The following is a 15987-nucleotide window of genomic DNA, read 5'->3' as shown; positions in this document are numbered from 1 at the left end:
GAAGTGAAATCTCATCATCTAATAACAATATACAGGGAAGTCTCCTGTCTCCACATAGGTTCTTCTAACAAAAGGAGAGAAATCCTCTCTTCTTATACAAGCAATTATGGTTTTGTATTTTCTGACACATAAATCCAGTGGGAATTTGGTGCTATGAAAAAAGTATTACTTTCATGCCCCATATTGGAAAATGGCATACTCTTTCCAATCCTCTACATTTTATCAAACAACAACATTTTTTGTTTTCTGCTATCTAATTTATAAAAATAGTTCCTTAAAGTAAAATTACTTGCATTGATTTGCTTGCGACCCACTGTTAACAAGATTTCCTTCATTAGGAAATGATTAGCAAAAGTCCAATTGTTGATCAGTAAGCAATAAAATCTAATTTATTACTTCAATAATACTACTTTGTGGGATTCCAAACAGTGGGAAATTTTTAAAGCAGGAGAAAAATAATGCATTTTCCTCATACAGATAATGACTGAAACTTTTGATGTCATTTCTGCAAAAAAGAAAAATATAAAATTCCACTTTAATTGGATTACCATTGTAAAAAGCAACTATCCTTGATGTCTTTTGTCTTTGATGATTATTGATCTTTTAAGACTGTGGATATTGAATAAAAGTGTTTGTCTTTTATTTATGGACCAAACTACAAGGAAATATTTTATTTTGTGAAAGCAGATCATCCAAATAATCTGAACATCAAAAGAAATATTTGCATCTAGAATTCATCTCCTGTGGACTCACATCTCATCTAGGAGAATCACTTTTCTCATTTTTTTTCTGACATGAGTTTCTTGGGGATGCATAAGGTTTATGATTTTTCAGCAATGTAATTTAAAAATAGGAAAAAAAAAGAAAGCAAGCAGTTTTTCTGAACAGGTACTGAAAACTATTGCCAGCTTCTTGCTTGCTACTGAAAGAGAAACATGACTCCTACTGGAATCGGAAGAGGTCATTGTAAACAAGGCTTTACTACACGAGCTGTGCTAATCAGAATAGTATTTTAATTTCATGGAAAGCTTTCAGAAACACCATGTTATAATTCATTTAGGAAGTGGTGAGTTTTATTGCTATGGGTGTGTTGGTTTATTAAAGTGGTACCAGTCTCCTAGCATGGAATAAAGTACTTATCCTTGTTCTAATATATTGATATTTTTATGCAGTCAAACACTGGAAGAAGCAAAATTTAACAGTTGCCAATACATTACATTTCTATCTCCTCAACCACATACCAGCACTACCTAATCCCATAAGTCATTCTAATTGTCATCTAGTTATGATGATAGTTTTTATGTAAAAGGCTAATATTTCTTTGATTTTTTTGCCTTCTCTCTGTCCCTAATTTTCAAAGATGTATTGAGCTGCAGCTCATGTTCAGGATAAGGAGCAAGGTAACATGAGCACTTTTAAATCTTCCTTCCCTAATGTGTCAGGATCTGTAATAAAGCAAAGGGCAAGCTCAGCCATTACAGAGAAGCTGAGGGTGCAGAGGTTAGCTCTGACACAGCACTCAGGGACAGCAGAGTGAGGGATGCATAAATAGAAAGAGGGAAGAAAGGAAAGAAGGGGAAGGAAAGAAAGGCAAGAAGCCCAGCTCTTCTAATCTTTCCTCGTTATTTCTTTCCATATCCTTTGCTCTGCTCAGAAGGTGTCTTTCTAAACCCAGATATTAAAAAAAAAAAAAACCACCCAATAAAAGTGAACAGGTCAAGCAGCACCAACTTCATTTTTTTGGAAACGAGGCTTTAAGATAAACTGTTGGAACAGCTTCTGAGACCCAAGCTGGGGAAGAGGAGGAGGAAGAAATACTTGGGTCAAAGGGAACCCCTTTGGTTTGGAAACTTCTACCTAAATTAGAGAATCAAAAGCCTGAAGATAATAACACAAACATTCACTCACATCAACTGCCCTTTGACTGGTCACCACAATGCATTGCTACTTGGGGTACTGAAAAATTTAATCTTTGTCTTGAAAACCTTTGTCCTGAGAGCAAGATTTTCAAATAAGAATAAATCTGCCCAAGAAATCCAGCCTTCTGCATAGCTCGGGGAATGGGTAGTGATCGTTCTTTGATGTTCAGTCTCTTGGAAAGAAACTTAGATCACATTTGTCCTTCCTCCTGCCTGTGGCACTGGCTTCTTAGAGAGTTGGCCTGCTTAAATTTTAGCTTTGAATTAAGAAATTCAGTAAAGGAGCATTAAAATTGGTTCCCAATCTGACTTGGAAAATTAGTGTTCAGCTTCAAAAGGAAATCTAGCCAAATAGCTAGACAGATGCTGAAAGAAGAAAAAGGGTGCTTTAGCTTCTTGTTGTGGATATTGAGAGAGGAAATGAGGAATCAAATAAGAAAGTGGAGAAGGAAAATTTGTGAGGGAATATGAAAAAAAAAGGAAAAGAAAAAACCAAAACAAAAAGAGAGAGGAAAGAGAACTGCTGTGATAATCACAAAATGAGCTGCAAAACAACCATAACAAAAAAGACATTAAAAAGGTGCCCTCAGGGGTCACCTTAGTGCCATAATGTATCAAACTGCCCTTCATACTAGTATATTGATTCATCTTTTGAGGAAGCCTACCAGAAAATGACAGTCAAGCGAAGAGTTTATTACCATTTTCTCCTGTTCCTCAGGCAGCTCTTGCCCTGCTCTCCTCTTGTTACTGAAACATTACACAATACCTTGGTAGAAGACTGGTTATTTATTGGCTCCCAAGTGGTTTGTTAACATTACTTTTAGCTTGAAATGCTTTGAATTACCTACTCCTCACCAAGAAAACTACCTCCTCTTTTTGCACCTCAACTGTTCTCCAAATGTACCATAAACTGGACATGTGCTTCCAAACCACAAAATGGACAGCTCAGATTTTGTAACAGCTTTTCTCTCCTTTTGGGAGGTCAACTTTCTGCTGACAGCAAGGAGCACTGAAGACCGTTTGCTAAAGCTGGGAGACAGGTGGAAAGACATTAGTCTGTTCTGTGCTTCTGGGTTATTCCTGATGGATGTGGTTAGGTAGATGGATGATTGGAAGACTGTGTATATGCAGTCTGAAAAAATCAAAATAGTAAGCATTTCATCTCAAAATACTCAAATTAGTAAACATTTCTCAAATACAATGCACCTGCTAAAGATATTCCAATGGGGCAGGGGGGGCAACTTCTTGAATACATAAACACAACTATTTCAGGATACTTTAGAGAAATACAGAACTATCAACTAGTGCAGACTCAGGATTTCTTTTCCAAATTATCTCTGTGTAGTCTCACCCCTTCACACCAACATAGAAAAACATCTAAACTTAAAAGGTGAATGACTGATGGGTACTATGGGTACCCAGTGTGGCACTGCATGAGCCATTTCAAGCATGAAAGAAGAACGAGTTGGAGATAACACCCAATGAACATAGTAATATCACTTCTTGACCCAAATAGATACACAAATGCAGCATCCACAGTAATCTATGGGGCTTGGTGTTACTTTGTGTTCCTGCTACCCCTCCTGTACAGTGCAGGCACATCCTGAACTGTGTAACAGAGTTTCAAATGCATCCTGTCCTGGGGTCTACTTAGCAATAGTCAAAAAACCACTACAGAGAAATTTCAGATAGAAGCAGGTATTGGCCCCATTTTGGTTCTATTGTAATTATTCAAGCCCGACTTTGCAAAAGTTTCCCTAAGTGCCAAGGTGTAGCTAAATGAGCAGAACACATAGAAAATTAAAAATGGTGCTTCTCCTGGCAGTGAAAATGAAAGAATGAATAATCATTCTCAGGGGAACACTGAGGAACTGAGGAAGCTTTAGGAGCAAGGAGAATTAGTGACAAATGATGTTCCCATACTTTTCCACTGTAGACCTTGGGCAGTATTAGAAACAACAGAGACATCCTTATGCAGAGTGTGGTACAGGTGATCACCCTGAGCCCTGTGAGCCAATGGTTGAATCGGTTTCTACCATACTGTGCCAAGGAAAAAGAGATATGGTGTGAGGGCCAGGTTCTGGAGCAGTCAGAGAGACTATCGATTAAAAAAGAAAATCTCTGAGTTACACAAAAGAGTAATTGCTTACAGCTTAAAGCATAGCATGGTATCCACTACCTGGGCCCTTACCTTTCCCATCCTTGCTCTCCCGAACAGAGGATGTGGTATCTCCCAAATTGCAGCCTCAGACCTCTTTCAGTCATCACCCAGATTTAAAAACTTGTTTTCTCATGTCCTCCCGGGTGCTCGAGATGTGCAGATTGTAAGAAAGGCTTTTTCTCAGTTTCAGACCTTGGTATATTCTCCTTTTCAGTTACATTTCTCTGATAAATGTAACTCTTCTTCTGGCTTCCCACTCTCCAGAACACCCAATATACCAAGCACTCATCTACTTGCTTTGCTCTGTAGGAAACACATCTGCATCTATGTCAAGTGGGATCAAGGTAAGGTTTAACTCAACTGCAGCAATACGGTTTAATACATGTCTTGCAAGAACGTTCAACTCTGCACCATTCCATTCAACAGCCCTTGCATTCAGGACCGTAGTTCCTCAAAAATTTTTGCTACATATTTATTTTACATGAAATGGTTTGGAAAAAAATTCCCTCTATTTTGTTTCTGCTGGAAAATGACAATAGAAAATCACCTACCCATGCACACAGTATATCATCTTAATTTTTACTCTTAAATTTCTTTATGAAAAAATAATGTTTTTATTTAAAATATTTGTCTTGTCTCAATTTTTTTTTCATTTTAAGCTAAATAAAAGGTGGATTTCATGCATTTAATGGTATTTCTTGTCATTATGCAAGGTAAAACATTGCAACATAAACATTTTGCAACTTTTGCCACGTAATACTTAAATGTAAAATCTGTAAGTAAGATAGGAAATTCTATATTAAAAAATTGTGACAAAAGTATATATGGAAAAATGACGGGGGTTTTTTCCTTAATAAAATAGAACATTAAAACATGATTATGTTTTGTGATACAAAATGACTGAAATGTAATTAGCTTTTTTGAACCTTTCAAATCTCTCTTTTCATATTTCATCCCAGTACTTTTCCATTTTTTATTTTTACAGAACCATATTAATGGAGTTCCAATTACTTTTTATCATCATCTGAATAATTTACCTACAATCTTTTAGCCTGATTTTCCTGTTCAGACTATTTATAAAGGATATGCAAATGCTCTGGGAATTGAAGAAAGACAGCACTTGTTAAGAGCTAAACACAAATGTCTTCTAACTGTGTGTAAAAACACAAAACTCACAGAAGTTTGAGGAAATCTGTCCTTCAAGGAATTCATTCACAAGGACCTTCTAACTTCCAGATGATAGAACAAATGAAAATAAAGAGGGATTTATGCCTTTTTGCTCATTTTCACTCTTACAGACATTACCACAACGACTGAATACCTGGTTTCTGTTTCCTGCTGCATAAAGGCAGGGAATTGACTTGGCATAAGGACTCGCAAGACATGGAGGTGGCACAGCATCCGCATCTCCTTCTCACCAGCTGACATGGAATTCCTCAGCACAGCAAGCCTCCTTCACAAGACAAAGGTGCAAAGTTTGAGATTTGCAATAGATTCAGGAAGTAAACATCCAAAGCTCACGGGAAATGACAAATAATAGCCAGAGTGGACCACAAGGGCATTATTTTACATACTGAGTCAGGAGCCCTCTGTTAAAAATGGCACAAAAAGCAAGGGACTGAGCAAGGCAGGGAACAGCATGACAGTATCAAACACACTTTTAGTCTCTACTAGAGGAGAGCAAAACATATTTTTTTAAATAAGATTACCAGGTCAAATAATTCTAGACCTTTATTTTGAAATCCAGGAAACTACTTGAATCAAGGGAGCACATGGCAAGAAAACAGAAAAAATGTAGAAGTAAAAATGCCTGAAAACTATCCCCATTGTGAGTTAAAAAACACATAAAATAAAATAAAAATAAATAAATAAAAAATAAAAAAAAAAAAAAAAAGATAAAAGAACTTGTCAAGGTTGCCCTGATCAAGAAACAGTGAAGCACAAAGCCTCTTTATTATAAACAAGCCCCAGGCCTACTCAAACTACTGCATTTGGAAACTTCAATCTGTCTTGTCTTTGCCATCAATTTATAAGGAGTTATTTTTGACAACGCAAGTGAAGAACACTCTTCTCTTTTTTTTCTAGCATAGCTTTTCCCATTGCCTTGATTACAATTTTGAGGCAAGTACCAGCACAGATAGGAAACTGTAATGATAAATAATCACAAATTTTCAAATTGCCTCAGCAATTCAGTCTCAGAAAAGCTATTAAATGAGAATAAAAGCATAACTGTCCGAGACAGATATTCTGAAGTTTTGCTGTCCACAGACATGATGAGTGCAGTAAGAATAGGCTTAGAAAATTTAATTTGAAGTCCACTGTTTTCAGAGCCTTTGAGGACTAGGAAAAACACCAGAGAAAGCTTCATTGCAACTATGCTGTTGTGACATGAAAATAACTGTACATTTTTCATCACGTTGCATTTGCATGTTGGAACAACCTGCTAGGATTAATGTACTGACTAGGGGGTGAATGCATCATGCATGATGTTTGAAAAAAAAAAAAGACTTTACATCTCTTCAGCAGAGATAGTCATCAGCTTTTAGTGCTCATCCTTCATTACAAGACTTCTACTGTTGTTCTAACATACGTTTTATTTATAAATAACCCCCTGGAGTTTCGCATGTGCAACCACATTACATCTCATTAGAATCAAACTGCTAACAATACTGCATAGCAGTCCCTGGAAGGGGAACAGGCAGAAAATGGGAAATGACAGAACAGACATTTCTGTACATCCCTCTTTTTTCCCCCCTTCTCAGGAGAGAACAAGGCACTGTGCTCATTAAACATCTGCCTTACAGTAAGCAATATATATTATTAATGTTACAAATACTTCACATTATTAATAAATACAGGATAGATAAATATTTTATGAATTTGCCATGATGAGGAATTTTTTGTGTTTTCTGTCCTGCTCAGGCTTCAAAATATCATTTGTCTTCTTTGACAAGGTCTGTGTGACAATGGTGGAAAGTTGTCCAATAAATCGCACAACCGTAAGCACAGAGAAGGAGCATGTGTTCTCTGTTAGATACTCCTAATCAGCATGACACTTCAAATAAGTTACTTTATGCAGCACAAAAATGACCTTGGATTATTACTTTGACTCATATTTTATGTTGTCAGCCTGCAGAATTTTAATTAGAATGGAGAGTTCAGGAAATCACTGTATTTGATCCATCAACTTCTTACAACCCTGAAAATTATTGTAATTTAAGTAGTATCAGAACAGGAAAAGGGGTTTTGAGGTATCTTTTTAGGAAACTAGGTCCAGGTTATTTATAATGGGCAGGAGTATACTTTTCCTCTCAAAGTATTCACTTCTTGCAGAAATCTTCATGAATCTGAAAAGCTTTATACAGCTGTCACAGCAAAAACTGGCTACAGAATTAATAGGGCAAATGTTTTGAGTTTTTTCTGTCCACAGGGCTGAATATGTTACTCCCAATCCCTCATATTTTGGGAGCCAAATCTGCACTTGGTTTAAGATACTGTTTTGTAGAGGTTGGAAGGCAATGGTAGAAGCTTTTTGCCTTTGATATGATTGTTTTAAGGTTTACAATAAACAATCCCAGTAAACTCCTATTCCCTCAGATAGAAGTTGGTGTGAGTTTTACACGAGTTCTGCTATGTCTTCCAGTACATTCCACAGGAATGCAAGAATTATCATCAGAGCATTTACTCTACTAATACAAAATTCTATGCTTGACAGAGGCTATTGTCAACTGTGGCAAGAAACCCTGCAGGCAGCCAGCAGTGGAGAGCATGCACCAGGGACCCTGATCTCTGAAAGTTAAAAATGAGCCATATCTGAATAGTATCCCATGCTTATTCCAACTTTGCCTCTTCTCTGCATAAACCCCACAATGAGTAAGCCTGCTCATCTCATAGCTTCCTTTAAAAATCCTCTGCATGATCTTGTTAATGTCCATTATCATAATTCTGAATAACCTCGTAATCCTGAAAAAGGATAATATTTTTTTTTAAACAACCTTGCTCTTCTCTGGCTTTTAGCTTCAGTAATATTATATAATAATGAGTTTTACAGATGAGTTGCAAGTTGTGTGAGAAAGTAAAACTGTTTTTCAGTTTTTTGTCATCTTTTTTAATAACATCATGCCAGGACTGGCTTCAACCATCTATACCAAAGGTGTATTTCTGTGTTCACAAAACATAAGGTTTGGTTTCCTCTCCTTGTATTGTTAGGCACATAATCTTTTTTTTTTTTTTTGCTTCAGACAGGAATAAACCCAAATTTTCCCACAAACAGGAAATGAAGTTTAAAAAAATCTCTTCTGCAGCTTCTCAGAATTTCTAGTTCCAGTTCACAGGTGCTCCTTTTCTGGAAATATGAAGCAATTATCTAAATAATAACAAAAGAGGAACAACAGAAGATGACTGTGTGCGGCTTCTGAAAGAAAGTCATTCCCTATTCCGTGCTCAGCTCTAGTCAGACTCATGTCGTTGTTTTATTAGCAAAGATGGGCAAATGAAAAGAAAAACGTTTCTTCTTTGTTAGAGATACCGACTACCACTACAAACCAGGCCGGTATTTCTACCTATTTGTTTTCAAAATAGTGTCTAAAAATATCTTTTTATATCTTTCTTTTCTGTGTATATACACTACTGTGTGGTGGTATAACTCAGACAAAGGGTTTTGTCAAAGAAAAACTTCATTGGTCTTGAAGTTTCAGTCTATTTTTTTATTTCTCAAGAAAAAGAAACAGCTTTTATCTTATAACAGCTTTCTTGCAGCCATTACAAAAATATTGGAAATTATTTGCTTCTCCATTGTCTCAGGAACTAGATAAGTATCTTTAAAGTGTCAGTTCTGCCTACACTCAGAAGGTGTGTAAGGCTGGGAAGATATGGGCAGGCAGGATATTACAGTCCACTGACCATTATTCAGAAAGACTTTAAGAAATGGTGGGAAAATAGAAAGCAGTCATTTTGACATTAATTGACATCAATTGGAGAACACTTAGATCAAAAGGAAATACTTGAAAAGCAATCCTAAGAACAGCCAAAATGATTTCTCCTTCTGCAAAACAAAGCCAATCTAATTTGTTCCAATTATTCAAAGCTATACTAGAGGTGGGCAAATCTTCTGGATTTGTGAACTTCTGAGACTACTTTCTAGGTTCATAAAAACCAATTAAACCCCATGAATGGATTTGTTAAAATGTAAATAAACAGAAACAATTCTTGTAGACTAAGGACAAATGGCAATGTGACTTTAGAGGTTGCAATCTTCAGCCACTGAACACTTGCATATTTTGGTTGTATTTCATACACAAGGTATGTGCTTAAGGCACCACAATCCATTAAGCCATCCTTAAATTCCTTCTGTAACGACAAGTGAAGAGCTTTCAGGTTTCCACCCAGTCCAAACTACTCTGCCTCCTTCCACAAATTTTGTGCAGTTACCACATTATTCAGAAATTAAATTCTGCATGTCACTATGTATTAATGATGTTGCCATTTATTGAGGTAATACCACAAACCTTGGAGAACAAATCTTATAACTGAGGGAGCTGGGGGTGTTCAGCCTGGAGAAAATGAGGCTCAGAGGGGACCTTCTCACTTTCTACAACTATCTGGAAGGAGGTTGTAGCCAGGTGGGAGTCAGTCTCTTCTCCCAGGTAATAGGTGACAGGAAGAGAGGTAATGGCCTCAGGTTGTACCAGGGGAGATTTAGATAGGATATTAGGAAAAATTTCTTCACTAAAAGGGTTGTCAAAAATTGTGACAGGCTGCCAAAGGAAGCTGTGGGATTACCATCCCTGCAAGTATTCAAAAAACAAGTAGATGTGACATTTAGGAACATGGTTTAGTGGTGGACTTGACAGTGGTGAGTTAATGGTTGGACTCAGTGATTTTAAAGGTATTTTCCAACCTTTGTGATTCTATGATTCAATACCAGAGCCCTTACATCAAGGCACATAAATAGTAAGTTGGGATCTCCCTTGGTACAAAGCTTGACACATGTTTCTCTTTTGTGTCTTGCTCACTCAAGGTTTCATAATGTCAGTCACTTCCCAACAGATTTGCTTTATATCAGGGAACTTATTAAAGCTGTTCTGGGTCTGAATGTATCTGTCAGGCCACATCACAGAAATCATGTATTCCTGAGCCATTCCCCCACTTCCACGACTGAATTGAGCTATGTTCATCATGCTCCATATTTTTTTTCTTCAATCTCTTTGGCAGCATAGCTCTTCTTCCCTGAGAGCCCAGTCCATTTGTAGGCAGATATTATCTGTGGTAGGAAGGCATCAAGATGGGGAATGCCCTTCCCTACCTTTAATGACAAGGAGCTTGAGGTAGAGACTACAAACTGAATTTCTCTCTTCTGTTTCTTCAGTTGGGAAGAGACTGCCCCCATCCCTCACCGCTGACAGCTTCATCAATACTAATCAAGGAAAGGTGTAGTCTGACCAAGTATTACACATGTGCCAAATCCCAATGAAGTTAACTCAGTGCATTGACAAACCCTCATGCAATTACAGCTTTGAAAAATGTTTCAGGATATGCTTTTCATAGAATCATTGACTCATAGAGTCATTTAGGTTGGAAAAGGTGCTTAATATCCTCAAGTTCAACTGTAGATCTAACATTGCTAAGTCCACCACTGAACCATTTCCCTAAGCACCACATCTACATGTCTTTTAAATACCTTCAGTGGTGGTGACTCCATCACTTCCCTGGACAGACTGTTCCAATGCTTGACTACTCTAATTGCACTCTGAACTTCCCTGGGTGCAATTTCAATTACTTGACAGTAAGACATAAAGAAAATGGAACAAACCCACTCACAGAGATGCACCAGGAAGGTCTGCAAGACAACAGACACAAGTGAGAATATGGTAAATGGCAGTGTGGAGGGGTGGGTGTGTGTTTGGTTGGTTTTTTGTTTGTTTTACCATCCAGGTGGTCAAATATTTGAACAACTTGCCCAGAGAGGTTGTTGAATGTCCATTCTAGGATATATTTCAAGCTTGACCAGGCAAGACCCTGCTCAATCAGATATAACTGGTCCTGCTTTGAGCAGGGATTGCACCACAGGGCTCTCACATGCTTCTGAACGAGACTGCTGAATGAGTCAGTGATTTTACATGTCTTGATGAACTGGGAACTGAGATTGGTTGAATAAATGGGTCTGGTAACATTTCTCAACCCATAGGTCACACTAAAAGAGTATGTGTAAATCTTATAGAAGTTTGAGGTGATATTTAGTCTATTAACTTTCATTTTCGCTTTGTTCCTGAAGAGCAAAAGGACTATTAATGATAAATATTTTATAGCCTTAATAGCTTCCAAACCACAACTCCTTTCAAAATGTATTATCTATCTTATATTTCATTTCTAAATTCACTTACTTTCCCTTTTTCTCATGTTCTGAAACTAATTCAGGATTGGAAATACCTGGCCATGCTATAATTGTCATTACTTACAATCATCTTCCTTCCCCCCCCACCACTCAAATAATATACAAGGAAAAATGAGAGCAGTCTGGGATATTTCAAGGATTATTATAATGGAAAATTCACCTAGAGCTAAGTCTGTTAAGGAGTCTAATGTCCGTGTCCTAACTAAGAGTCTTTGCCCATTTCCTAACTGATAGTCTTAGTGTGTTACAAAGTCCAAAACTGATTTTCTCAGACTCCAGTCACTCATTTACTAGGTCATGTTGCGGCACCAAAGGACCAGGAATGAAGTTTCCTGCAGATCTGCTCCATCCCAGGATTTCCAAGGTCAGAGGGTGCCAGAGAGTCAACCGTGCAGAGAGCCAAAAACAAGGCAGTAACCATATCCCTCACCTCCCCACCACAACGGATACTACAGGCTGCCTCAGAGACTACCAACCAACCAAACCCACACCAGACGAGGTGTTTGCCTTTTCCAAAATAACCCATGATAAAGACAGTCAGCTCAGAAACTAGAGGTCTACCCTGGGACAATTAGTCTAATCACCCAGTTCAGTGTAAATTAGGGAAAATCTCTTTTGCTATCATATCAAAGCTGTTCTGCTTTACATGATGTAAGTAAATATTACTGAGACACAAGGCAAGTAAGAAAGTGAGTACATCTCTATAGTAAGGTGTTTAGAGTGCTTCTTGGACCAGGAGAATACTCATACTCTACTGTCCCTCCAACTAGAACATAAATCCTTCCACTCCCTCATTGCTGCTTCAAGCTTGAGAGCATATTTGGGCTGGATGTCATCTTAAGTACCTGTCTCATAATGATTTCAGTCCCGATATTGATTCATCCCAGTTGTGGATGGACTAATGCATTTTTTGGTCGTACCTGGAGATACAAAATGCTCATCAGCAGACAGATGGACTGCCATCATTTGCACCAGGTGTTTCTATTGCCTTCTTATCTGCAAGTTGACTTTGGCCAGGTGCCCTTTCATGGCCTAGCACTTTATTGATAAAAACAAATTTGCTAAGCATTTTAAATATGCAGTGTTTGTCAACTCCTTTGGTATTTTGTTGTGAACATCAGGTGCAATTCTTGCTGAATCTAATTCAGATTTGCAAGGAGTCAAATGAAATATATGTGATTTAGCTAAAACAATGAAATCCTACTTGAGCAATAACCTTGGAACTAAGAAGTAATCTGTTACAGACAGACTGTTTTTTATTGCAAGTGTGTGTAAGTGTCTAACTGACATATTTTCCAAATACATTTCCCCATTTTCTCTAAATAAGTCATAATAGTAGGTTAGTACTTCCTAATTTAGGTGTCTAAATTAACAACAATTTTTCTTGTTTGAGTTCAGGAGGATTATTTGTGATTAGAACTAATTTCCAGACTGATCCTCAATTCTATGATGGAGGGAATGGATGGATATAATTACAATATGGGTACTAGGCAGACTGCCCACTTAAAGTCCCTAACTCATCTGTCAAACCTGCTACTCCCAGGTCACCAAGAATCAGCAGAATCAAATTTTTTCTTCATTTTTTTGCTAGAACTTTATTAATTGAACTCGTCCTTTTCATCTAACTTTGTCAAGCATACCTCATCACGTGAGTCTTACATGCTACTTTGAAAATTAAAGCTACAGTTTATGTCTTCATCCTGAGACATCTGTATGTGTACTGGTTTTGGCTGAGGTAGGGTTAATTTTCTTCGTAGCTTGTATAGTGACATGTTTTAGATTTGTGATTAAAACAATGTTGATAACACAGGGATATTTTAGTTATTACCAATCACTTCCTGCTCTTTACTCCACTCCACCAGTGAGGGGACTGGAAGTGCACAAGGAACTGGGAGGAAATACAGCCAGGACAGCTGACTGCAACTGACCCAAGGGATGTTCCATACCATATGACACCATGCTCAGTAATGAAAGCTGTGGGAAAGAAGGAGAAAGGGAAGATGATCAGAGTAATGGCATCTGTCTTTCCAAGTAATCATTATGTGTGTTGAAGCCCTGCTTTCCTGGAAGTCACTAAACATCTGCCTAACAATTGGAAATAGTGAATTAATTCCTTATTTTGCTTTGCTTGCATGCACAGATTTTACTCTATCTCAACCCATAAGTCTTTATGTTAACCCATGAGTTTTTGTACTTTCACACTTCCAGTTTGCTCCTCCATCCCACTGGTTGGTGAGGTGAGCAAAAAGCTGTATGGTGCTTCACGACCTACTGGTCTTAACCACAGCAATATGGCATTTATGGAAGTTACACAAGAGTCATGTTTTATACATATGTTTCTTCACATGCTTTTGGTGTGAAATGGTACTATCGTGTTTTTATATGAGCTGCAGCTTTTGCTAATTGTGTTGAAAATGACACAATAGCCACTGGCCACAGAAAGTCAATACACTGAATATCTTCTGAAGCTTTGAATTTCTTATGGATCAGGATTTTTTTCTTCCTTTGAATTAGTTTTGAATTCTCCCCTGTTCTATGCCCTAGTCAAGCTAAAGTGCTTGTCTATGAGAGCTTCCAAATGATCTTACAGAGCAGCTTGGGCAGTCAGTTTAAGAGCGCAGCTTCTCTCCCTCGCCAACCATGGAAACTGATGACAATTACACTTCTAATTCAGGAGACACTATTTGCTGGGAGACGTTGAGGAAGCAATTTTAATCTAAGTTTCTTCTTCTGTCTGTACTGTACTTCACACTTTTGGTAATCCGAGTACAAATGGCTGTAACAACTATTTTCATAGGGCTGAAAATTAAAGTAGTTCCCACATTAAGAACTCTGTACTGGTAGGAATAAAACAGAATGGGGATAAAATTTACAGAGCTATATTGCATTTTCCAATGGAATTTAAATTATCCTGGACACTTTATAGGGCTGTACCAACAGTCACTTCATTACCTGCCTCAGTGTAAAATTTTCCTATATGATATAAGCCCCTAAACCCTCAGTGTGTCATTCCTCATATTTCAGATGTGAAGTCATTGTGTCAGGCTACCCTGGGTGCTATACAGGAAAGTCACTCTGTGCACATTTTAAATGAGGGAAAAATTCCATCCACTTTTTTCAGTCTCAAGATAAATGTACAGTAAAGCCACATTGATCCCCTTTATATCACATAACATTTCCTTTCAGCTTGTTTCCCTTGTATGTAATCTATTTGGCTAAGGTGTGTTTTCCAAGCAGTATCCATCTCAACCTGAAGATGCAACATGATAAAGAGTATAAGACAGTTTGTTTTGGTGCTTAATTGCTGTCACTGTTAAAAGTGTGAGCCTTAATTTGAACATAAATATGTCTGCTTTCATCTGCCGTAGGCTCTCATTTAATGTTTGTCTCCTAGACAGAAAAGTCCTTTTGTACAAGGTATTTCCCCTATTCATTTACTTGTACAGTGAAGTCACTATTCCATCTCTTTTTTTGATGCATGGAACGGGCTGAGTTCTTTTAGTCTCTCACCACAAGACATCTTCTATGCTTTTGCACCATTTTAAGGATTCTGCAAATATCCCTTCCTATGACCAACAGGAAGGGTCATGAATCCTTTGGCTGTATGGCATGGGCAAACAGTGTCTTTGCAATTACTGAAAAAACCTAGCCTACAATATGCATTTCTCTTATTATACTCCCCTTCTTTTTAGTTCAAGCCAGGCTTGAGACTTGAACTCCAAAGGATGCTATTTTTCTTAACACAGAGGCAAAGGCAGTAGTTGCCAAGCAACAAAAGCCATAGGAATTTTATTTTTCTGAAAATTTCTTCCTCCCACTCAGACTTTTTCCAATTTGGAAGCTTATAAGTACAGTGGATTTGCATGGAAAAGCAGCACCTAACGTCCTTTGAATCAAAGCAATGATCAAAGGCTTAAAGGCTGTATCACTAGAGAGTTCAGAAGCATCTGAAATTTAAGGCAGTCAGATTTGGCTTGGTGGTAGTCAGAATACTCTGAATTGTTAATGCTGTTTTACCCATCTTAACGTTAGCCAGAAAATAAGACTGAATTCTTGGGACCTTTTTTATTCCTACAAAGGAACCACAGTGCTAAAATAGTTGTATCACCACAGTACTTGTATGTATACCTAAAAATGGAAAAGTACAATTAATGCCATTCCACAGATGAACAACTAAAGAACAATGACATGCTTGAACTCTGTGTTTTTCAGGGTTCCTAATTGTTTTCAGATCACTGCTCAAGCTATGCATCATGCTTTATACATAAACTGTGCAAATGGAAACATTTCTGCACTTTTGGACTTATGCTCATGACCACCTACATCCTGCTCCAGGTCAGACAGAGACCCAGACATCTCCTGTCCCCTGCACACCCTGACTTCTGCAGAAAAGGAACTCAACAGAGAGATCACAGCAGATCCACAAGGTGACCTGATCAGGTCTGCAGGCTGGATCCATTGGGGATCAATATGCTAAACCAGACTGTGGTTAGTGACAGGTGCAGGCTCAGTTC

Source organism: Pseudopipra pipra, chromosome 2 (genome assembly GCF_036250125.1).
Source record: "Pseudopipra pipra isolate bDixPip1 chromosome 2, bDixPip1.hap1, whole genome shotgun sequence".
NCBI lineage: Eukaryota > Metazoa > Chordata > Aves > Passeriformes > Pipridae > Pseudopipra > Pseudopipra pipra.
This window is presented reverse-complemented; position numbering follows the sequence as displayed.